We start from the raw sequence: 25,249 nt of genomic DNA on the forward strand, positions 1-25,249 counted from the left end.
CGCTGTGACAACATTTGGATAAATGTGTCAGAAATTATTTTGAAATGGAGACTTTGCTACATCAAAAGATGGGGATTGTTGTGAACCAATTTTTCTAAAATTTAAATCTTTTAAAAAATGAACTTTGTGTCAGAACTTTGTGTTTTTCACTGTTTTGAACAAATAGACAACTTTTACAGCCGTTTTATTTTTTAAATTTATATATATATATATTTTACATAATTGTTCATTTTTAAACTATGTTTGCTTCCCCCCTGTCCTCAGGTGTAGTCCCCATAGAATTTCCCTCACCAAGTCACTCATGCACCGTCACCACAGTCCCCTGTGCTCCACCCTCCCTCCCTCTGAGCAATCTGCCTCCCCTGCAGGATGGCTCTGGCTTATAATTGTCTGCTTCTGTTTTGTTGTGTTTTGTATTGTTATTATTTTTCCCCCTGATGTCTTATTTGGTTCCCCTAGTTCCTCCTATAAGTGAAAGGAAATGCAAATAGCCAACAGGCATATGAAAAATGTTCAACATCCCTTATAATCAGGGAAATGCAAATCAAAACTATAGCAGTTTCAGGCGCCGGAAGAATTAAACAGAATACACAGGCACCTCCAGTACAGCCCACCCGCCACCTGGCACATTTACGTCTGTCAATGACATCATCACCCACAGTCCATACTTGGCCTTAGGGTTATTTAATGCTCAGCGTTGAAGATTCTATGGTTTTGACCAATGTACCATGTCACGAGCACCCAATGAGAGCTTTGTAGGGAATCATTTCACTGCTCTGAAAATCCTCAGTGCTCCACCAGGCAACCTGCCCTTCTTCCTGGGTCCCTGGACAACATTGAACTTGTCACTCTCTCCAGAGTTTCGTCTTTTCCAGAGTGTCATATAGTTGAAATCATATTTATGTCCTTTTCGGGTTGACCTCTTTCACTTAGTCACATGCATTTCAGGTCTGTCCGTGTTGTTTCATGACCTACAGTTCCTTTCTATTTAGCACTGAACAATTATTTGTCTGCATGGACCACACTTTGCCCATTCACCTCCTGAAGAACATTTTGGTTGTTTTCTAGTCTTGGCATTTATGAATAAAACTGCTATAAACTTCCAGGTGCAGGTTCTAACTTGGATAGCTTTAATTTTAAATGTGAAGTCTCATATTTACTTTGCTATCCCCTGCAACTTGTCGGTGTTATATAAGAACCTGAAAGTGGATGCATAATTCAAAATACCTGCTTATGCAGACAATTGCTGCTGCTTCAAAATCATGGTGATTGCATTCAAAATCACCTTCTTCATTAATAGCAGGTTTAGCTAAAGCTTCATGTGGGTATAGTGTTCTTTACCTTTGAATGTGATGCCTGTTACATTTAATTTCTATTTTCAAGTCTGCGCGCTTACAAATAGCTTTCTTTACAGTTTTGTAGCAGTGATCAAAATGAGACCTTTACTTCTTTAAAGACTTCTGGTTACTCCCTGATATGCTTTATTGCATTGTCCATGTACATACTTTAATTTTGTAATAATTCACTGATAAAAATCTCTTGTTTGAAACTCAGCAGTTGTTATCTTAGGTTGGAGAGTTAATATTTGAGCATATTCGTAGTCAGAGGCTCCTCAGCTAGTCTCAGCCCCTTCCCCGTAAGGACTCTCTTCCCTCCTGTAGGCACCTGCACATGCTTTTTCTTCTCATGAGTCTTTGCTTACCTTGTTATCATTCTCTCCCCTTGCTCCCCTTTCTGGGCACTGTGGATTTGGGGATCTGTCCCTGTATGCCTTCTGGCAAGTGCTCAAGTGCCCCTAGAACGAAAGGTGGGTTCTCTTTTTCTCAGGGTGGAAGGAAAGGGTCTTGGGGCTTGGAGTGCAAAGGTGATCTCAGATTTGTGACTCTGTCCTCACAGGAAGCTCATGCTCCACTCCCTGTGAAATTTTCACAGCATGTGGTTCACCCTCACGCCAGTCTCGATGTGTTGTTGTTCTTGGTTTTCCCAGAGTGATCTGCTGTTCTGGCTGCTCAAGTTGACCCGGTGGGTCAGCCCCATTGCCTTGCCCTCCTGCCCAGCCCCTGCACCCCATCCTCCTGGCGCATGCGATTTTTACCACTCTTCAAGCAAGCCGTGCTCTCGGAAACTCAGGGCTTTGTACATTCTTGCACAACTGCCTAGAATCTTTGCTCTTCTCCTCCTAAGGCCCCAGGTTGGATCTCACCCCCTAGTGAAGTCTCTCTCACACTCGCTGATTTCTTCTTCTACCTCTCGTAGCAGCTGTAAGGTTTCTGCTACCTCACAGACAACATCCACTGTGGTCCTGTGGACATACATTTGTCCCATTCAGACCACTGATGGCTCTCACAACCATTTTGGCAGGAAATACAAAAGCTCCATGTTTTGCCCCAAATCTGCCTGGAACTAATACTAGCATAGGTTATTTTTTTCTCTTCCCCTCATCTTATCATGATGTGCCCCCTGCTCTGCTAACTCTATTTTGCTGCAATAATTTCATCACATTTCTGAGAAGAGAGATGTGTACATACGTAGGCATGGGACCGGGCACCATTTTGGTGAAGTGGAAGCCAAAATAGATGAAAATAGGACGCCCGTTTCCTATCAAATGTTAAAAGTAAGAAATAGAAAAGTTTAAACATCAGCTCCCCAGTTGTGTGATGGCAAAGATGGATTCAAAAGAAGATGCAAAAGCCAAAAGTTGGAAACTAGGGGGAAATGCTGTTGTGTATCTTTTACGTTTACCATTTATAAACCATTTACTCATAAAAGAGGATCCTCCCTTAGCTAAGACGTCTGCTGGCATGTTCTCATTTTCATGTTATTTCATGAACATAACAAGTGGGGATTATTTCAGGGAGGGCTGCTGTCGGCATTAGACCCGTGTTCTTGATCAGGTGCAATGGAGAGAAGCTGATGACATGATCATCACCCTAGGAGCAGGGCTGAGCTCCCGGGGAGCTGAGCAGCCCAGGGACCGGCGAGCCCCTCCACAAGGCTATTCTGGTTGACCACCGCTATCTCTTAACACCACAGACTACAGTCCATGATTCTGGGGAAAGCTGTCCTTTGGGGAACTCTGACACCCCCTTCTCCCACATCCTCCTTTGACTTGGGGTTCAACTCGCTGCATAACTTACGAAGAGGCAGACTTTCTTGCTCAGAAGCCGGCTGGGAGGAGCGCGAGCCGGGAGCACTGCCAGCCTCAGGCGAAGCCAGGAGAAGGGAGCGCACGGTGAGATGTCGGGAGGGGGGACCCCACGCCCGGAGGCAGTGAAACAGAGAGGCGAGCCCCTTGAAACAGCAGGAGCCTAACGGAGGCCTAACCTCGCAGCTGGCGAGAGGGTGAGAAACCCTCAGGAGCCCCCCACGGGGCAGCGCGGCCGGAGGGAGAGCCCAGCGGGACCCGCGACCCGGAGCTGCGAGAAGATGGAGCTGCAGCCGGGAGCAGGAGAGAGGCCTCGGACCCCAGTTTCTAGGTCCTCAGTCTCCTGCACCGTCTCCCCGGCCAAGGGGCGCTGTGCGGGGGCGGCCCCGCGGAGTAGAGCGAGGACCCAGACCTGGGAGCAAGAGGCGCTGCAGGCAGCCCGCGCAGCCCTCGGGCGCCTGTGCGCACAGGCGGGCACCGCAGCATCCAGCATCCCCGCGCCCGGGCCAGCTCCGCTAAGGGAGAAGATGCGGAGCCGGTTACTATGGCAACAGCATCCGCCCTCCCCTCGGACGGTTTATGCAAGACACGCGTCCCTGTCGCCAAAGTTCTGCGATATTTGGAGGAAAAGAACCATCACGGGCCGCCTCGGGGCCGCGGCGCGCGCAGGAGGTCCAGGCCCCGGCGCCCCAGGACGCGGCTGCAGCGGAGATTCGGGGCTCAAGTGATGATGGAAAAGCGAGGACCTCGGGACGTGCTCAAGGCCGCACACTGGGGAGCTTACGAGAAGAGAAATGGACACAGACACACCCAGGGAGACCATCTAAGACACAGGAGGAGCGGAGTCTACACCGAGGAACAGGGCGCAGAAGAAACCCACCCGGCACCACCTTGATCTTGACCTGCCACTTCTGGAGTGATGGGAACATTTTGCTGTTTAAACCATCCAGTCTGCAACCCTTGATCACAGCAGCTTGGGCAGATGCACACAGATTCTTCCTGGAATAGCTGACCCCCGACTGCACCCCCACCTTTCCAGGACTGCAGCAATTCTTGTGTGGACACACCTGAGTAGAAGCGTCACCATCTCTTGAGATAACCCAGCTCTGTGTCTTCACATTGTGCAAATTCTCTTCTTGACCAAGTGCCAGAACACCTGCAATCCTGATGAAACCTGCTCACCGCCCCATGTGAGAGTGGCTGTGTGGGAACAGGGGAGATGCGGGGCCGGGAGCCAGGGCTGCTCTCACAGAAGCCTTGTTGAAGGGACCTGAGCAGTGGCACGCCCTGGGTTAGTCCTTTAGCCTTTAGCCTCGTGCCCACAAGGCTGCCACCACTTCCTCTGCTCCACTGTCCTTTGTAGAACTTCCTCCCGCAACTCAACTCCAAAGCATAGTCCTTAAAATCTGCCTTTCCTGTCCACTTGTGTCAAACTTCTTCACTTTGATTTCAAGGGCCTGGGTGCTTTGTGCCGGCTGCAGAGATAACAGATGGAGAAGAGATAACATAGCTTCCTACGTGAGCGATTTCACAGCGCACCTCTAAGGAGGTTGCCTCTTTGCTCTTTTTAGGATTTAAAATATTAACTGAAACCCAAGGGCGAATAAGGAGCGTGCTGGGAGCAGACCCTGTAAACAGGCGTCCCTGAATTGCATCATTGAAGGTGGGTTGTTGAAGTCCGTGCGCCCCACGGGGTCAGGTTGCAGTAAATACAGGTCAGTCAGTAAGAAGAGCTTTAGCTTGGTAGTCTGAGGTCTGTGGGCGTATCAAAATCTTTCAGAGAACATAGTTGCATTGTTGACTCACAGCAGCAAGCAAAAATGGGAAAAGTTATGAATCCAAAATATGAAATGATCAACAATGGACTCAGCGACCTTATTAAAATGGCATGAATTGATTTAAAGCAGTTTCTGCATCTGCTTATTTTCTGTTGGGGGCCCGGAGGAGACGACATCTGTATTAAGAGTTGGGTAGCACTAATTTTTCCAAGATTTCATTGTGACATTTCTCAAAGGCAGAAACTTAAAAGAAGTTTTCAATGAATATTCAATTATCCACTGCCTAGATTTTATTATTATCATTTTGTTACGCTTGCTTTATCACTCATCTATATACCTAGCTGTCTATTTATTAAGTAGTCAGTCTGTTTTCTGGAGCACTTCCAAACAAGCTGCAGATGTCATCAGTACATGACCCTTTAAATATACCATTCACTATTATGCCATTAACTGGATTTCAATATGTATTTATAGACTATACTATCTATTACAGATTATGTAAAATTTATACATGACAAAATGCACAAGTATTAAGTATACACTTAACGGTTTTTCAAATATTTATAGTATTCCCCAACCCCTCTCAAAATAGGAAATATTAATCTCACCACTCAAGGTTTTCTTTGTACCCCTTCCCAGTCGACATTCACCTCCACTGCCCCCAGAGAGGCCACCACGATTCAGATTCATTATCTGATGTCAGTTTTGCTTGGGGAGCGCATCATGTGAATGGAATGGAGTCACACATCCAGTTGTGTGGAGACAGTTCACGCAGCATGTTTTATGATTCACCCATGATCTTTATGCACCAAACATTCGTTCCTGCTTATTTGCTGTGCCATTATTAAGAATAAACCAAACTTTCTTTATTCTTTCATCCATCGATGGATACCCTAGGTGTTCTCCAATTTTTAACTTTTATAAATAAAGCCTCTATGGACATTCTTGGGCAAATCCTTTTGTGGACATGCTTTCATTCCTCTTGAATAAATAAATATGAGCAGAGTGACTGAATCATAGGATAGGGGTATGTTTGGTTATTGACACATAAGAAACTGACTATTTTCTGTGCCAAAACCTCTCAAAATGAATTTGCCAGGTTATACTCCCACTAACATCATGTGGGTTTCCAGTTGTCCTGTTGCTCACCAACATTTGGTGTCAAAGTCTTTTAAATGTCAGTCAATTCTGTGGTCAGTTTTGCATGTGAGATAATTCGTTACGGTCTTAACTTAGATGTTACTGAAGACAACTGAGGTTGACAACCGCGATATGTGTTTATTAACCATCCATCCACATATTTTATTCTGAAATGTCCACTGAAAATGTTGGTCCAGTTTTCACTCATGTGTAATAGAAGAGATGCATCTAGTCTGGTGGGTGTAATCATAGTGCAAAAGTTTTCAATATTTGATCATCAAACATGTGTTACCTGTATTTTGCATATATTCCTTTTATCAGATTGAGAAAGTTCTCTTCTACTCCGGTTCAGCTGGGAAATTTTATCACGAGTGTATGCTGGATTTTGTCCAATTACTTCATGCATTTCTAAGTGCTATGACTTTCCCTTTCAGCACAACTTTACTTGTATCCCACATATTTTGATAAGTTGCTTTTTCATTTAATTCAGTTCAATTTTTTTTTTTTGACTTGGATGCATTTCCTTTTTCTAATTATGTTTACTGAGGTAACATCATTCGCAACACTGAATATGATTTTGGGGAGCAGGCGCAAACACCTCTTCATACTCCTCCCTCCACCAAACCTGCAACAACACTCCACTGCAGTCCATCGGGCCCGCCCCCTTTACAGCCGCCCTGCAGTCTTAGTTCTGCAGTCAAAATATATTTTCAAACTTCTTTTGAGACTTTCTCATTGACCCATGGATGTGTGTTGCTTAATTTTCAAGCATTTGATGCTTTTCCTCCATCTTTCTGTCACTGACTTCTAATTTGATTGCAATATGGTTAGAGACAAATTTTTATGATTTCTAATATTTGTATCATGCTTCAGTTTGTTTTAGGGAGTAGGATAAAATATATTTTGGTGACTATCCCTTGGGCACTTGCAGAAACTATGTGTTCTGCTGTTGCTGACTGGAATGTTCTATAAACGTCACCAAGGCCCCATTTGTTGGTGGCGTTGTTCAATTCCTCTGTATATTTTCTGCTACTTGGTCTATGGTTATATCAATTACACATGGAGGGATTATTAATATGCCCCAATATGACCATGCTTTATCTATGTCTCCCTATAGTTCCATTCATTCTGTTTTCATGTATTTTGAACCTCAGTTTTTGGTGCATATATTTATGATTGTTCTAGTTTCTTGATAAATAGTACTTTTATTGTTACTTAACGTCTTTCTTAGTTCCTGGATTATTTTTTCTCTGAAACATAGTTGGTCTGAATTTCAGCTTTTGTTTAATTAGTTTCTGCATGGCATATTTTGGTCTTAACCCTTTTTGTCTTACATGTATGTGTATATTTGAGAGTTGCGTCATTAGTTTATTTAATTCTCTCTGGCAATTCTGTGTGTCTAGACAATTTACACTTAATGTAATTATTAGCACGTTAGCATTTAGGTCTTACATTTTATTATTTGTTTGGATCATTGCCTTTTAATTAGATTTTGTTAGTATATCTACAATCTATTAGTGTAGCATTAAAGTGTTTGGAAACATCAAATGAATAATATATTCTTTTACAGATCTTAAAGCACGCATTTTGGAAATGGAGCAAATGTTTATAGTAATGAGTATAGTTTGAACAAAATATTGAAAGAATCTAGACTATTATCGAGTCCATAGCTTTTTTTGAGGTGATGGAAATATTTTAAAGTTAGATGTTAGTGATGACTGTACAACACTATGAATGGACTAGTAATCATTGACTCATATTTTAAATGGGTGATTTGAATGCTATGTAAATTAGATCTCAATTATGCTGTTAAAATTCAAAAGCAAAAGCAAACAAAAAAGCTGATAAATCAATTTGATGGCCATGTTCTACTAGTATCATTATTGAAAATTGACCAGTACAAAAAGCTTCACCCTGGAATTGAAGACATATATGATAAGAACCTTAACAAAATGGCAGTTTCCCTTACAATTTCACAAACTAATTTTACAGTACTCGCTCCAGGCAGCATTCAGCCTCAATAAGGTCTTAGAAGTGGATCTTTAGTTTGGGGATATTGTAATAATATCCCAGCTGGAATTTCTCCTCTGTATAGATAAAAGTGAAGAGGCAAAGAGAGTTTGATAATAGAGAAGAAATATACAAACTGCTGCAGAGCTGAAAGTATCAGACTTTTCAGTAAACTGTTTCCCAGCGACTTATCTGGCTATGTCCACGACACCATGCCCCAAAGCAGCAGCAAGCTCTGCCCTGCTCTTCCCTGGATCTCTGCTAGAGGCATCCGCTTGCTCAGCCAGAACTTTGCATCACCCCTGAGACTGCCCTCTGCCCCTCCAGAGTGGGCTGTTTCTGAATTATCTTTTGGGACATCCCTGGCCTGCAGAGCCCACGTCTGTGATAATCTCACTGACCCCCCCCACCACTGACTGCTTGCAAGACTATCCACACCTTGAAACCCCTTGCACTGGTCCCCTTTACCTCAAGCTGTCAGGCAAACCCTGATCTCATCATGCACTTTCCACAGATAGCATTGTCTTCTTTGGATATTTTTTTTGTCTTCATGACAAATTGGATTCATATTTGCAAGCCTAAAAAATGATCTTTCTCTCTGAAGTTCCTGCTGGTCAGCTGGCTCACCTAGCTCTCGGCTCTGGACATGTCTGACGCCATGCCGCATTGCCCTCAGCTATATTTTGCAATTTCCTAACTCTGCACTATATTGTGAGATCATATTTCCTGACTTGTCCATCTCTGAATCCCCACAGCTTAACCCAGAGTCTGTCAGTTGTTAATCCCAGGAAATATGTATCAGATTTGATTTATTTCAATATCAAAATGGCCTCTGAATCATGAAATCTGCAATGTCCTTAACATTATGAATCTCCAAGTCTGGTATACGGTGCTTGACCTGTAACAGTTTCTTAAACTACCTGCAATATGTATTTATGTATGAATTGATTAATAAAAAATCAACAAAGTAAAAAGAACACTGACATGAAGTAGGGATGCCTGTGTTTGAGTGCTGACTATAAGTTTTCAAGAAGCTAATTTTTTCTTAGGCCACCCACAGCACATAGATGCAGAGATTCTAGAACCCGGCTGCCCAGGCTTCCCCACTGGCTCTGCCCACTTAAAAGACGCATGAACTTGGGAAGTAGGTTAAGACGGTAGACCTTGCTCTACCCAGTTTACTAATTTCCAGCTCACTCTCTTCGGTCTCACCCGAGAACACAATCCTTTGCCTCAGGCAGCAAGACAGGGACTGGAGACTAGTTCTGGTCAATGGACTATGCACAGAAGCTCATCTCTTTTGATCCAGAACAATTAATAATTGGTGCCAACACCCAGCTTTCTGGTTACCTGCACAATGACAAGAAAGACCTGAAGACAAATAACACAGCGAGAAAAATACACGGCTTGTAACTGTTTGGGGTTTGGGATTATAATGAGGTAAACACAACTGTAATTCTTCTCTGCAGATCAAGAAATGGAACAGCCCCAGCATCTGAATAAAAGCCCTAGATGAACTTATCATCCTTTTCCCTTTTCTCTTCCCTGAATTAGTTACTATCCTAGTTTTTTATTCCTTGGACTCTTTCTGCTTCCTTGTCTGGCCAGCCCATGTGTGCCTCTGTGTGTGACTTTTCCACTAGCACCATGTGTGCGAGCTGTGTCACATTATTGTTGGGGTAGCGAGTCATTCACAGCCGTGCTATGGGGTGAAACACAGCATCAACAGCAGAATGTATTTATCCATCACTGTTGACGGGCATGCCAGCTCTTTCTGATTTGAGAGAAGTAACTGCCACCACATTGCTCCCTGCAGGTTCTTGATGGGCTGAGGTCAGAGGCCACTTAGCTCCTCGCCAGGTCATCCGCTCCATCAGCACAAGCATGCAAGAAGCACCAGAGAGGGGGCCTCCCTGGTGGCACAGGGGTTAAAGACAGCACTATCAAACTATCGCCAGCCACTGTAGCACGAGTTCGATCCCCGGCCAGGGAGTGACCCACACAGCACAGCAGACCTCTCCTGTCTCCTGCTGCTCCCCTCAGCAGTGTATTTGAGTGGATCCACCTGTTCTGCTCCCCACTCTGTCTCTGGTGAATCTTCCCACCCCTGCACCTCTGGTGTACACCCCAGTACTTGTATGCATAAATAAATAAATTTTTTTTTTTTTTAAAAAAAGGCATCAGCGAGAGACAGCAGGCAAGGCAGAAGCATGGTCTTCCAGGACTGAGTTGTGGGAGTGCTGTGTGTGGCTTTGCTGTGCTCTGTGAACCAGGTTCACATCCAGTGGGAGTGAGTGGCTACCAGAGTCAGGGCATTAGGGGTCGCGTCACGAGGTGCTGACCACATGCTGTAGAGACCTTAGGTCAAAGAACACAAGAGGTCACTAGGATGAGATGTGCTGTCATTTGACGGCTCACTAAGAAAGCAAAGTGCTACCAACTATATTTTTATGCATTTCGTTATAGGCTCATTCTAATTGGAAAAGTTAAAATGGAAGGAAATGAGCATTTTAGACTCGGTAAAATATGGCAAATACTGCTATTTCAGTAACAATCTTGGCAGTTCATTATAAAGCAGAGGTTTATTTCCTTACACCATTCATGGCTATGCCTTAATCACAGCAGCCCAGGGTGGCAGGATGAAATCCCTCTGCTGTGGTGATAAACTCAAGGTCACTTATGAAGATCCACCCCTTGCAGCTCAGCATCATAACACATCCAAAGTCACCACCCAGGGAAGCTGAGCTGGATTCACACTCTCCCGATTTATCGCAAAATTAGCTGATCGAAGTACTTGGAGTTCTCCAGATTTCTGTGAAACTGAACCGGATGCCATCCACTAAATCCCTCAGCTAAAGGACATGAAAGTGTGTGTGTGCATGTATGCGGCATGTGCATGTGTGGTATGTGAGTGTCTGTCTACATATGTGGGCATGTGTGTATATGTGCCTGTGTGGTGTGTGAGTGTATGTCTGTATGTGTGGACGTGTGTATATGCGTCTTGTGTACCTGTGTGTGGTGTGCATATACATGCATGCATGTTTGTACATGTGCATGTCATCTTTGAAAAATGAAGCATAAAATTATTGTAATAAGTTGAGAATGGGAAGCAAAATGGTACTCAGGAAATATTATATTAAAAATTAGGAGTGAAAACATACTCTCAACTAAGTCATCAATGGGAACCTTAACATTATTCATCTTTCAGTAAGAAATGTGGATGTAATTTGGTGTACATTTTACAGTTCTTAAAGTGATGGCCCCAAAATGTGAAATGTTTGTAGGAAACTGAGGGGCTGTTTAAATAAATTGTCTTATGACAATGTAATGGGATGTTATTTAGACATCTAAAATACTGTTGCAAAATGATGTGTGATAATATAGAAAAAAAATCAAAATCACCATGTCCTACTGAGTGGGAAAATGTAGCAAAATAGTATATAATAATCACATTTAAAATATAAAGTTTATATATTCATAAAGAAAGAGATGAAAATAGTTATAAAATAATAACTGTTCTTTTTTCAAATTTGAGACATTAGGATTATTTTTTCCTTTTCTATTTTGTATGTAGAAAAATATATATATTTTTTATTTATAACTATTGAATTATCAACAAAACTCATTAACAACATTCTAGAGAAGATTTACATAACCAGTGAGATTAATGTGTAAAATGTAAATTAGTATTTATGAGTTATTTAACAAAATCAAAAGTAAATAAATGGAATTGCATCAAATGAAAAAGCTTCTGCTCAGTGAAAACAAAAAACTATCATTAAAACAAAAAGACACCTTTAAGAACAGGCACAAAGGACCTCCCCCATGGTGCAGCGGGTTGAGCGCAGTGCTGTGAAGCTGCCCTCAGCCTCCGTGGCGCTCTTTCGATCCCAGCCAGCCGCGAGAATCCCACATGGCGCGGCAGACCTCTCCTGTCTCCCCGCTGCTCCCCTCAGCAGTGCATTTCAGTCAGTCTGCCTGTTCTGCTCCCCACTCTGTCTCTGGTGAATCAATCCTCTTACCCTCCTGTGCCTCTGGCTTGTACCCCAGCTCTTGTATAAATTAAAAATAAATCTTAGGAAAAAAAAGAAGAGGAGAAAATATTGTACATCATACATCTCACACAGGGCTAACATCCAATATCTACAAAGGACTCATACAACTGAACAAATACCCCAATCAAAAAATGGGCAAAAGAGCTCAATAGACACTTATCCAAAGAAATATACAGAGGGCCAGCAGGCACCTGAAAATACACGTATCATCACTATCCTCAAGGAAATGCAAACCAAGACCACCATGAGGTACCAGTTCACACCTGTGAGCATCACCCACATCAAAAAGACCAGAAACAACAAGTGTTGGGGAAAATGTGGGGGAAAATGAAACCTCTATACTGTTGGTGGGACGGAAACTTGTCCAGTTCTTTTGTAAAACAGCCTAGAGGGTTCTCAAAATTCTAACACTACAATCTACCATGTGATCCAGTGATTCCACTGCCAGTCTTCTGCCCGAAGCAGGCAAAAGCACCAATCTAAAGGGACATATGCGCTCCTGTGTTCATGGCGGTGCTGTTCACAATTCCCAAGTTATGAAAGCAACACAGGTGCCCAACACTAGGTGAGCGATGAAGAAGATGTGGCGTATACCTGCATAGAATACTACTCAAAAATTAAACAAAAAAGGACACTTGCCATTTGCAACAACATGGATGGAGCTGAAGGGGATGATACTAAGTGAAATAAGTCAGAAGGAGAAAGACAAATACCAGATGATTTTGCTCACATGAAATACAGAGAAACAAAACAAAGGGTCAGACAAACAACAAACACTAGAAATCTGAGGCTACGAGAGGGATAGGCTGAGGGTAGAGAGCAAAATGGGGAGAGGGTACAATGGACTGTGGGGCCTTGATGGTGGCAGTGTTGGGGTAACACACCTGAAGAGGGGGATCCTGCATCTCTGAATCACATACAGTGTTGGAAACAAATGATACCTTAATATAAAGAAAAGAAAAAAGAAAAGGAATGTGTAGTTGATGTGACATAGACATTATTGCGAATAAACTTTATTTAAATGTACCCCTCAACTATAGATATTTCCTTATTAATTATAGAATATACATATTATATTGCCTATGAAGTTCAGATCTTGATACTCCTTATATTTTGAGGTATGTATTTTTGTCATTTTCAGAAGTTCAGTTTAATTTAGAATTCAAGGATGAATGAGTAGAAATAACTTTAGTGTCTAATATTTACAATTGTCTACAACTTTAATAGCATGAAGACAAATTCAGATGAGAAACAATTTCTCACCCATCATTTTAGCAACATTTTAAATATCCAACCATATAGAGCATTGATTAGGACAGAGGGAAATGCAGGTAAAAGTATTAAACCACAGAGGCAGGCCAGGAATACTGTCTCATAAACTGTAAATGCACATTTTCTCTGCCACAGCCATTCTGTACTCTACAGAAATTCTGCTCCTCTACACACGCACATGGACAGACTGATATTCATTGCAGAACTGTTTATAAAGACTCGTGAGAGAAACAATCTAAATGTTTGTTTTTTATTAAACTCAGTGCATACTGTGCATCGCATAGAAGCTAAAAAAATTAAATAGCTGTAGGATCTCAACAATATTATTCGGAATGAAATGGAATAGTAGATTTTCAATTAGAGATGGCTGAGTGAACAGAGAAAAGAGGAGAAGTTATCAGTAAAACACTCCTGAAAAGACGCCTCCTTGAAGGACATGAGTTTCCAAATTTAAATACAACACCGAGTGCCCAGCAGATGGACAAAGAGAGGGCCATGGCGGGAGAACAATGAGTACAGAAAAGAGAAGATTCAATAGGTTTACCAAGAAGCAGTATAGGAATAGGAGTAAATAAATAGTCTAAAAGACAGAAGAAAATACTCTTTTCAGATCCCGAGGAAAACTTATTTCCATCTTAGAATCCTACAAGTGTAAACCAAGTGGAGGGTAGATTAAGGGCCCTTCAGGTGGCAAATTATCAAGACTTGTGCTTCCCTTGTACTCTGCTCAAGAAGCTACTAGAAGACACGCTCAACGAAGTCCAGGCACTAATCCAGGAGTAAATAAGGGAGGAGGTAGTTCAGGAAATGGGCGTCCACCAAGAAAGGGGCAGGCCTCGTCGCGGGGGCGGTCACCCGTGCGTCCCTCTTGGTGCGTGTAGTCTCGCCAGTTTGATGTCTCCAAGCAACTTTTTGGGGGGTCGAGGGAGTTGGTCTCATCTACATAGGGGACCACAAGGCACCCTCTGTGACTGGATGAGACTGACATGAAGGAGAAACTACACTCAGGAGAAAGCATTTTCTGGGAAGGAGAGAACGCAGGAAAGTACTCACATGCACCTGGACTGAGACAGCGCAGAGAACAGAAGCAGAATAATTCCCAGGTCCTGACTCACCCGCTCTCTGGCAGGGCAGGTAGCTGCAGGTGTGATGTCCACCCCCATGGAGCAGGGAGAGGGCTGGACAGGGGTAAGGCATGTCTCCACCTGGTCAGGTGGGGACGCGCTGGGATGGCATGGCCACCAGTGACAAGCCATACCTGGGTCTTCAAAGATCTGTAGTACATTAGAACCTGCCCTTGGGAGAAAGGGGCATGCTGCCTCGTGCATTTTATATGATGACTCCACTTGGCCACAAACAAACGGACCCATCATTTATGGACCACCAGGGGGCAATCCCACAGCAGGTGTCCTGAGAAAGCCCCACTTAAACTGGGTCAAACTGATGACTTCAGAGGTGGTATTAGTGACCTTTACCAACCCCTGGGCCAACTAGGATCCCTTAGCAGGATTTCTTTCCTTTCTGTTAAAGCGTGAAGTCAACATAGAAAGTGCCTATTTCTGTTCCACTGAAATTTAAGCAAAGGAAATTCACACTGGGGATACAAGTTGCCATGGTATTTTTATAAGAATTATGAATTTCCAGTTCAGGTTAAAAAAACAAGAACGGTATTTATGACAAGCAACTAGTCTCAGTTGGTTTAGTTTCTACAGAGAGGGGCATGTGTGTGTGTGTGTGTGTGTGTGTGTATGTGTGCGTGTGTGTTCATTACCCAAACCTTTCATCTTCAGACACACACACACCCCTTAACTAAAAGAAGAAAACAGGAAAATTCTGAAAAGTAGAGCTATCTAAATTCCACTGTTTATTCAGAAAACATATGATAAACTTGGACCCAAAGGAAAACGTAGGCTGCTGCTTTTCCAGATGGGAGTTATGCCCACGGATGTTTTCTGAATTGTCAGAAAGCTCCATCTTCTTTACCTCCCCACTGAGGTCAAGTTCAGCCGGAAGCTGTGCATTATTGTAACCCCTCAAATCCATCTCACCCTCAACTTCTAATTCTTGGGGGTCAGAACTAAATGTCTACAACAGTTATGTATTTTCTTTTAAATTCAAATGACACACTCTTATTTCACCTATATAAAATTTCCCTACCAATTTCAACAAATTAAGATTCTTGCTGATCATAAAACCACAAAAGTATTTAAAAATGTAACTAGGAAGAAAAGAGATACTTAAGCAGTTTTTGACAATCAACAAAAAAAGCATATTAGAAAGACAAGAGAGTTCAACATATATCTAAGAAAATAATTCCCATGCCAGACAGGATAAGACAGCGCACAAAAAGAAAATTACAGAAGAGGATCAAGGTTAATGGGGTTGTATGATTTACCAAGTCAGAGAAGTTCAATTAAAGTAAAGATAAAAGTGATGAGCTGCTGCATGCTTTTCAAATTCTATTTTTACTGCAGCTTGTTAAGGAAACATATAGACCATTCAATGTAGAATATGATTTTTTAAAAATTTCATAATAAGTTTGGACATCAAAATGATGTACTTAATACAATTTCCTGTTAAATTTTTAGTTTTTCAAAGGGCTCTTTTCTTTTGTAATATAGCTGTTGTGATTTAAATTCATTAAACTTCAGCAAAAAATCAATTTTTTTTTTCATAATGAAGGTAAGGCCACCAAGATGTCGGTGCGCAACTCATGGACATATGAGCACTGTCCACTTCCGTCTCCCACACAGGGAAGCTCCAGGCTGCCGGACTCTGAGTCAGACACTTTGGGATCTTGCTGACTCCGGGTACATAAATGAACTTCTCAAGAGCACGCAAGCGCTCATGTAGCTATTCCTGACATATCTGAGATTGATTTGTTAGTATTCGTGTTCCACAAGGTTTCTTTTTTCTTTAAATTATGTGGATTTTAAGACTTAAGAAATAAATCAGGAAGCCTCCCTGGTGGCGTGGGGGTTAAGTCTCAGCTCTATTGAGTTCTCTGCATCCACCGTGGACTGAGTTCGATCCCAGCCAGGGAGCTGACCCACATGGCACAGCAGACCTCTCCTGTCTTGCCCGCTGCTCCTGTTAGCAGTGTATTTCAGTAGATCTGCCTGTTCTGCTCCCCACTCTGTCTGGTGAATCCTCTCACCCCCACAACACCTCTGGCCTGTGCCCCAGCTCTTGTATGCACAAATAAATTTAAAAAACTAAGTATTTTTTTATTGAAAAGAAAGAAATCAGACCAAAGATCCCTAAAATCATGAATTCAAAATGACACAAAACAAGACAGAATAAATTAAGTTGCACTGTTTAGAGAGAGCACTTGGAAAAGCAGCTTAGTTCCAATACAAACACCCTAAAATCCCTAGGGCATTTACTGTGTACAACGTGAGGACTTGATACATGTATACAAAGTGAAATGATGACCACAGTGAAACTAACTGACATGTCTCTGCTCTTTTGTTTGTTGTGAGACCAGGATGCCTCTGACATGGCCTCCCAACTCCCAAGCAACCAAATACAACGCATGGTGTGCTGCGTGGGTGCAGGCTTTTCAGCCTGCCCTTCAACTTTTAGCTTTTTTTCTAATATCATTGGCAAACCTTATTACATCACGAGTGATTTCCTGCAACCCCCCAGAGAAATGAGAACTAATTTGCACATATGACTGAGGGATGCCCATACCCTCCAGCTGGCTACACCGGCCATCACAGCCACATCACCCCGGTGCTCACCTCGCATTTCACAGGATGGCGCCTGGTCTGAATGGAGACGGTTGATACACCGCATCTGGACATTGGGGTCCTCGGGTATGCAGACTAAAGAAACACTCTATTCAAACTCCAGATCTCTGTGCCAGCAGCTGCAGCAGAAGAGGGCACCTGAGAACAAACAAGGGTGAAGGTTAGAGAAGACAGATGAAAGAGCTGTCCCCTGAAGGCACGGCGGGGTCGTATATCACAGGAAGCTGAGGCAGCCGGTTGAGGCTGAGAGTGACCCTGAACTTCGGGGGGATGATTAAAGACCCCAGGATTTTATAACAGACCCTGACAACTGGAAAAACAACGTGAATAAGATGACACTTCCTGTTTGCTTCTGTCATGGAGCGAAAGGTTGAAAAAGGGTTCGGCGCCATTGGCTCTCGGTAACTGCTACAAAATTCATCACATCCATTTAGGAAGAAAATGTGTAGTCACGCCTCATTTTCACATCTGAAGCGACTGTTGCCTGGCCTTAAATTGTTAAATTGGTGAGACAGAACTTTTTTCATCTGAAATTTGATGATTTGAGAGTGGTGCTAATAATAAGAATATCCACTTTCTGCATTGTATTTAAATTATATTTCCCTTTCTTGTGAGTTCAAAAATTATTTGGAAACTTAGAGCTATGGCATGTATTTCTCAAGTCAATTTTTTTCTATATGAAAGTTGAGCCTTTCCATTCCATGTTGGTTCCTTGCCTTGAGAAAGCCAAGTATGTGCCACCACCTGCAGGCTGTGTCACCCAGGGGCCATCATCTACAGCAGAGAAGTCCACCGACAGGGCAATGGAGGCCAATCCAAGTGAGCCTCGGATCTCCTGGCATTTCTGGAAGAAAAGTTACTGTCCTGGATTTGTGCCCACCACACAGCACAGGACAGGGGGTGTCGTCGAAGCCCCAATACATTAACAGCTGTGCGAATAAATAAATGAATGGACACGTCAAAGAATGAGAACTAATGATAATTGTTGGATAGCAAATGAAAAACTTCCAGGGAATCTTTAGAAAACAACCCTTATTCTAAAACAAATATCACAAAGCAAAATGGTCTTTGAATAGGACTGTAATGATTCCGGCCTTCAGCATGTGAATTTGGAGTAACTGACAGCATTCAACTCCTATGAGGCTGGAAGAAAAGTATTTCGTTTTCATTCTTGTTCTTGCTCTTGCGTCAAGTTAGTAAGCCAGGTTAGGGCTGTGTCCCTGAGTCCTGAGGTCACGCAGCTGGTAACAGTCACTATTGTCATAAAACAAAGCTTTTTGAGGCTCTTCTCTGATCTGAGGCAAAAAAGACAGGTGTGTTGGGATGGGGGGAGTCAGGATCCCCAAGTCGTCTAAATTTGCAGGTTCGGTGTCCACCTCTGTAGCCTCGTGGGCGGCAGCATTGGGAGCAGCACAGGACAGAGGAAAATCAACTCAAAGTCCAAGTAGTGAGAGTGAGAGAGGCCTAGAAGGGCCGCACCTCTGGAGATGCATCTGGGTTCAGAGAGTAGGACCCCCACCCCGGCCAGTCTCATAGTTATTTGTTATCAGGTTCAGAAAGGTGGGCAAGGTGTGGAGGATGCGCGTGGTGGGATGTGGGCTGGGGGTGCATAAATGTCTTCACAAGCTGTGGGGGTGTGAGTAGGGGCTGTTGCCTGGGGACTCCATTGTTGCTGCTGATCAACGCATCTCGTCCCTACTCCCTGTTTACGCTTAACTTCCTGTCAGGGTGTCGAGCTGGTCATGCTAACCTGGCCGCCATGTCTGCCTGCGGCTTCCACCACATACCCTCATGCCAAGACTTTGTCCTGAGGAGGGCCCCTGCCTGCCTCTGCATTTGAGCTTGACCAGCAGAAACTTTGGGCACCAAACAAAATCCCGAGAACAAGGAGGCTGGGGAACCAGCACCGCTGCGTGCCCCGAGGAAGCACAGCCGCTGGCACACTCGGGATGGCCCCTGGCAGCAGGCAGGCCCAGCGTGGGGCGGAAGGAGGTCTGCAGGTTGAGCATCCTGGCGCTGCCCTAGAAGCCAGAGTCCTCTTTGATGTCTCAATTGACCTTGCAACTTGGTGTATTGATCCAACATCTTGAAGTAATGCCTCTTTCTTGTGCCTCAGAGGCCAGAGAGCAAGTCTGCCCTGATTTATATCTCTTCACATTCGTTTATATTGACAACACCCCCCACTCTAAGTTTTATGAAAATGGATCTCCCCCCTTTCTGTCTCCCAGGTGGACGCATCTTGGACAGCACCTGGCTGAAAGGCACCCCAGACTGGGAAAATACTCAGAATTTTGTACTATATTTGCAGAATTCCTCCAGTTTGCTTTTCTCATCTGGGTTCAGAGAGTAGGTCCCCCATCACTGAGGTAGGATGAGAACCACCAGGAGTCTGGACAGATGAGACTTGGCAGGACCACAAAGCCCAGGTCCACAACGCTGCTTTCCAAGAGGATATGGCAGGTGTAGACCAGGGGGCAGCTGTCACCCTCCTTCAACCTGCAGAGGCCACTGCTGCGGGGCGGCCCCTTCCCACGGCGCCCTTGCCTCGGGTCATCTCTCCAGGCCAACGATGGGACGACGGTCACCAATGTCCCTGACGAGCAGGGAAGATAGAGCCTCTTCAGTTTAACTCTTGTTTCCCGTGAGGTTTGGAAGATCAGCGTTTCTCTAAATCTTTGAGGATCGGCACCCGAAGAGGAGCGGACGAGAGGGCAGCGAGTGCATGTGCTGGGATTCCCTCTGAGGCGCCCCCGGGGCCGGGCAGCAAAGCAGAGCCCGGGCCCTCTCCAGTCCATGCTGTGGAGCTTCAGACGTGCTGCTTCGGGCGCGCCTGGGCCCAGAGCCCGCTCACAAGGGAGCAGAACTTGCTCGAATCTCCCTCAAGAAAAGCAACCTTCTTCGCGGCAGTGAAAGGGAAGGAGGCCGTGCGGTTCCTGCTTCTGGAACCAGGTAGCGCTGACCCGGCCACAGCTCTTCGTGAGTGTCATAAAACCACTGAGCAGCGCACTCAAGACAGGTGATTTTGCTATATGTGGACTAGGACTCCATGTCAGAGGAACATGGCATTGCTCTCACAGAGTGCAGGAAAAAACTTTGTTTTACTTAAAAAAAACGAACCCGACCAGAACATTACTGGGGTGGGAGGGAAGGGAGAAACTCCCAGAAATATCAGACTTTTTGCAGGCAGGAAATTAAGAGAAACATCATCAGACATCATAAGTGACAAAGAAACCAATGAATATATAAAATGTACGGCGGGGAACTTTCCAGTCTCAAGCGTGGAGCCCACAGGGCCGAAGCCCTCGGCACCCAGGCCGCAGGTCAGTGCTGGGTTAACCTCTCAAGCCCCACGTGTCAGCGCAGAATGATCCGCAGAGAAAAGTCCTGGAAAACCCTCTCGGCTCCGGCCCGTGGGACTGTTTTCAGCGGTTACCTCCTTCCTTGCACAGCATTGCCTTGACGCCTGGGAATAGCTCCCCGGGAATAGCTCCCCGGAGGTGTCGGTGCAGGGAGAGTTTCCAGACAAATCCCCAGCAAAGCGCCTGGGAGTCCGGCCAGGGCAGCGAGTCAGCCGTCTGGTGCTGTCCACGCACGCAGACAGGCTCAAGCCGCGGGGCCTGCACATGGCTTCAGGCCAGGGTTCTCAGTCCCCAGTGGGGACCAGAGACACCCGGGGGCTCGCTCGGCCAGCTGTGAAGACCCGCCCCTGAGTTTCTGGGTGAGTGGGCTGGGGGGAGCAGGGGTGGCTTGTCCAGCAAGGAAGGTCCCCAGCGATGATGTTGGTTTGGGGGACACACCTGGGCAACTGCTTCAGGGAATAAAGTGTCGAAAGTCAAACCCCATGAGTTTCGAGGCAGTGGAGGAAGGTGCTGGCCTGCTCCCTGCCACGCGCCTCTCTGACCTTCCCTGAGCCTCAGCACTGGCAGAGATTCCGAGCCCAGCGCCACTGCTCACTGTTTCTCCTTGTTCTGGGAGAGGAGAGCACTTAAGACCCTCTCATGTCCCTCTTGGAGTGGCTTCATTTTTAGCTTTCAGCAAAACTGCTACATCACAAGTCGGAGCTGCATTATTCTTACTCTATCACCATTACAAAAAAAGAAAAAATCAATATCTTTTTTGCTTTTCTCTGTAACCATCTCATACATTGTTATTTTTAAGGGGAGGGTTTCACTTTACCTAAACTCCTTCCATGGCATCCATCAGTGCCACGTTAGTTCAGTTTGTTGTTTTTAAAGTGGTCAACTTGCTGATGTGTCTTCTCTCCCAGAGTTGACTCTTTTATCCCAACTCCACGTGCCCTGAGCTCTATCCAGCGCACCAGGCCTTTTCGACAGGCAGAAAGGGACTTTATTGTGTCCTAGAGCACAGCGTGGAGCATGTTCAGAGTCAGCTCAGAGATGAACGTTAGTGGATTTGCCTGGGCAGTGCAGGGGCTGCCGAGGAGATAATTGCCCCTGTACACACACAGCGCCCACTACCGCATAAAGCACAGCGCGGTGCCTGCAAGCACAGTCCCTCCCATTTCTATTGGGCCAATAATAGTGGGTTCCGGTGAAAACCCTAAGAAACTTACAACAGACAGTTGTGATCATTGAGGGCAGGAAAAGACTCCGTGAACCTGAAGACAGAGATGGGAACGCGACCGAAGTCTGCCCGTGCTGGCGGCGGCTGATAGCAGCAAATATGGGTGAGGAGCCCCACCTTTGTTGAGGTCACCCCGGGTGGAGAGGGGTTCTCTCTGTTCCCACTCCCCGTCTATTAACTCACAGTTGCCTCTGCTTCCTCCTCTTGCTTTTGCCTTTCCTTTGGCTTTCAGCTTCTCCCCATTGACATCAGTTCGCCTTCTGCCAAATTCACTGAAGTCTTCCTTAGTATATGAATTTTACAACGATTTTAAAGACAATTTTTAAGAGCACTTTTAGGTTCACAGAAAATTTGAGTGGCAGGAACAGAGATCTCCCAGGTGACTCCTGCCCCCCCACATGCACAGCTCCCCACTCGGAGCATCCCCCACTGGAGTGGACAGGGGTTGCAACAGGTGCACCCGCGTTGACACATCCTCACCACCTCGAGTCCAACTTCATGCTCAGATTCATTTGTGCGTTCTGCTTTTTATGGATTGGGACAAAAGTATAACTATCCATTTTTGTAGTATCAGAATGAGTATTTCCACTTCCTAAAAACCCTCTGTCTTTTGTCTGTTCATGCCTCACCTCTCACCTTTCAGTTTAATTTTCCTCCATGCTTTTTCATGATTAAATGGCTCATTCTTCTTTAGTGCTGAATAATGTTCCATTTCTTGCACATGCTGGTTCTTTGGGCTTATTTGTGGTGAATATTATCATTTTATAAGTGCTACCTACAGTCCTCTGCAGTATCATGAGTAACAAACTTGGTTCTTATATTTGCTGAAAACCTGCCTTGACTCTATACCTTTAAAAAGCCACTGCAGTTCCCATGGGTTGGGAGTAGCAGTTTGTGACATTACTGTGCCAGGACTACCTAGAAATCTGGTTCAAAACAGCTGATGCTGGGGCCCAGGCCCTGGAAGTTGGATTCTACAGGTCTGGGTGAGAAGTCTGTGTGCTTAGCAAGAATTTTAGAAATTCAGGTGTTTCTGGTGCTTGTTCAGAGTAAATCTCAATCAACCCACCCCCCTTCTCTCGTTGCAATAACCCCTTTAGGACGACTGATGTTTCTGTTTCAGCTCCACCTCCTGTCGTTACTCCCAACAAAATTAGGACTCCCCAATGTCTTCCATCTCATGCTAAGAGCTGAGTAAAACATGTTCTCACAATCGCTTCCAGGTCCTATTCAACCCTCTGTCTCCCTACAGCTCCCCTTTTGCTTCATTGAGCCAACCTCCCCACCATTCCTAGCACTAGACATACTCCTGATTCATGGTCCTGGCCCTGGACATTCCCTTTGTCTAGAACATTCTTCCTCATCCATCCATCCATACATTGCTCACCAGTATCCCAGCAATACTCTCCTGATCTCCTTTGGGTCTAGAGAGCCTCCTGCCAAAATGTACACAAGGCTCTCCCCTTCCAGCCTCATCTTCCCGCTACCACCCCAATGTTTCTCATGTCAGTGCATTTTTTTCTTTTGTTCTGATGTTTACTCAAAATCTAGCATTAGGGGCATTTTCAAAATAATAGTAGTAATATAAGAACCCGTCTTTCTGACTTTATATAAAATGTATCTGTTTATTTCTCTTAAGCCAAATAATGAGCTATTGATGCCATTTGATGAAGACAGGTGTGTGAGTAAGGCTGTGGCCTCTCCCAGCTTGGCTGTGGTGAAAAATGATGACTTGCTTTGCAGAATCAGCCCCGGTGACTGTTCACTTTTCTGAAGAAGTTGGAAATCTTGGAAACCTAAATTTTGAACGCTTTTTTCTGTTTCTCATCTTGGCTTTGTTTCATCAAGTTAAAGTGGATGCAATCGTGGGCTCATTGGCCATTTTCTTATTTCAGTGGCTGACTGTACAGGACCCAGAATGAAATGGGTAGAAGAGATGCCCACACTCCAAGAGGTCAAATTTCCATTGTGGTTCACCCTCAAAAACATGCTCTTTGGAATCAATGAAATTCAGGTTAGATAATCTACTTTGGCGGTGGTGTTCTCTGAAAAGCAAGTGGTGGTCAGAGGGAAAATAAAGCTTTTCTATGATATTATTTATCAATAAGTAGTTTCCTTCTTATTAGCTAATGATCTTCCAAAATTGTGACTTGAGGTGGAAGAAAGTTACAGGTTTAAATTCTGTTTCTCTCAGCAAGGCATTAACTCCCAAGTCATTAACTGATAAGATAATAAAAGCAAAACTCACTATAGGTGCCCCCAGCTGAAAGGCATAATCGTTAGGACATAACATAAATTATTTATCAGGTGAGTCAGGAAATACCTGCTATCTGATGAGATGGAAAGACAAGATAAATGTTGCTTTTTTTTTTTCTTTTTAAGTGGAAAAAAATGGTGAAAAACTTGAAGAGAAAGAATCGCTGAATTGGAGATGGGTGGGCCAGCCCTCCATGTTTGAAAGAACACAGGGAGAAACTTAGTCCAGAAAATAAGATTAATTCAAAAGTGACTGGTCCACATGTTCTGGTGCAGGAGATGCTCGCTGCTATCTCTGAATGTCACTTTTAGAAAGCACAAACTCTCATTCCCCTCAACTAGCATAAAGAGTAACTCACAATTGTCCTCAGGGGCAATTTGAGGTGCACAGCTTCAGGTAGGTAAAATGCGCCTCTAGACAGGGTACAACGTTGGAGGTTTTTATGGAAAGAAAGAGGAACATGGGGCGAGTGCTTGAAGGAAAGAGTTAGGGTTAACAAGTATAAACAATTCTTGCCTGTGGGTATTTGATGACTGAGTCTGTCCTCTGGCAACAGTCCCTACTTATCACTCTCTGTCATCAAGATGTCCACTTTCTGATGGATTCTTAAACAAGTAGTTTGATTAAATCCAAGGACTTTTGAGTCCAGTATAAACAGACAATAATAGTCCTGACCACCGTGAAAATGCTGACCCTATTTTAAAATGTCTCCACTTATGTCTGCTCTTTACACATTTATGACATTTTCTTGATTCATTCCTCAGTGACAGGCAGTTAGGTCATTTCCATACCTTCATTACTGTGAATAATGCTGGTGTGTTTGTGTGGAGATGGGAGAGGTCACTTGTAAGACTCAAACCAACCCTATTGCTGGATCATTGTATAGAAATCCATTTCCCCAACTCTTGCTCTGGACAGAAAGCAGAGGCTCCTCCTTTCTGAGGCAGCTGAGCTCAAATTGCTGTATGAATCCTACACACCATCAGTGAGGTTATAAAGGCTAAGAGAAATGCAGACTGTATTTCTAAAAGTCTCATGCATGAGAGGCTCTGCTAATTGCTAGTTGCTAACACAGAGCAACCAAGAAATAGTGATGTCAGGTGAATATAAAGAATGAAGCTTTTGTCTCTGTTTCTTCCTGTTTCAACCATGGAATATTCAAAACAATTTTGAGAAAGAAGACGAAAGGGGATGGAATCAGTCTACACAGAGCTACAGTCACCAAAACAGTGTGGTATTGGTGGGGGCAAGACACA

The sequence above is a fragment of the Talpa occidentalis genome, unplaced genomic scaffold (genome assembly GCF_014898055.3).
Source record: "Talpa occidentalis isolate TD23 unplaced genomic scaffold, MPIMG_talOcc4v2.1 talOcc4.6, whole genome shotgun sequence".
NCBI lineage: Eukaryota > Metazoa > Chordata > Mammalia > Eulipotyphla > Talpidae > Talpa > Talpa occidentalis.